This window comes from Hevea brasiliensis, chromosome 17 (genome assembly GCF_030052815.1).
Source record: "Hevea brasiliensis isolate MT/VB/25A 57/8 chromosome 17, ASM3005281v1, whole genome shotgun sequence".
Taxonomy (NCBI): domain Eukaryota; kingdom Viridiplantae; phylum Streptophyta; class Magnoliopsida; order Malpighiales; family Euphorbiaceae; genus Hevea; species Hevea brasiliensis.
Genome location: NC_079509.1, coordinates 11,833,286 through 11,834,412, shown reverse-complemented (window position 1 = coordinate 11,834,412; position 1,127 = coordinate 11,833,286).

The following is a 1,127-nucleotide window of genomic DNA, read 5'->3' as shown; positions in this document are numbered from 1 at the left end:
CTACTATATGTGACTTTCCGGATGTATTTCCTGAAGAATTGCTAGGATTACCTCCAGAAAGAGAAGTGCAGTTTGAAATTGATGTTATGCCTGGTATGGACCCAATCTCCATAACACCATACAGAATGGCACCTGCAGAACTAAAAGAATTGAAAGTGCAGTTGCAAGAGCTGCTTGATAAGGGCTTTATCCGCCCTAGTGTGTCATCTTGGGGAGCTCTAGTATTGTTTGTTAAGAAGAAGGATGGCACTCTTCGGTTATGCATTGACTATCGGCAGTTGAATAAGGTGACAATAAAGAACAGATATCCATTGCCCCGCATTGATGACTTATTTGATCAGTTGAGAGGTGCAACTGTGTTCTCCAAAATTGACCTGAGATCAGGTTATTATCAGTTGAGAGTACAAGAGCAGAGTATACCTAAAACTGCCTTCAGAACCCGCTATGGCCATTATGAGTTCTTAGTTATGCCATTCGGGTTAACTAATGCTCCGGCTGCTTTTATGGATCTGATGAACACTATCTTCAGACCATACCTCGACCAGTTTGTTGTGGTATTCATAGATGATATATTGGTCTATTCGAGGAATGCAGAAGAGCATGATAGACATCTGCGGATTGTACTGCAGACTTTGAGGGAGAAACAGCTATACGCCAAATTATCGAAATGTGAATTTTGGCTGAAGGAGATATCCTTTTTGGGGCATATAGTATTAGCAGAGTGTATTAAGGTAGATCCTAGCAAGATTGAAGTTGTCCTTAATTGGAAGCCACCCAGAAATGTCACAGAGATTCGCAGTTTTCTGGGGTTAGCTGGATACTATCGTCGATTTGTGAAGGGATTCTCCATGTTGGCATTTCCATTGACCAAGCTACTTAGAAAGGATGTGAAATTTCAGTAGACAGATAAATGCCAGCAAAGTTCTGATGAATTGAAGAGATGTTTGACAGAGGCTCCAGTCCTGACTTTACCTACACCGGGTAAAGACTATACAGTTTACAGCGATGCTTCTCATAATGGGTTAGGTTGTGTGTTGATACAAAACCACGATACAGCCAGTGTTAATTGTGAGATTATTACCCGGGCGATGACTCCTGTCTATCTATGCCTTTGTGGTATAAATCCT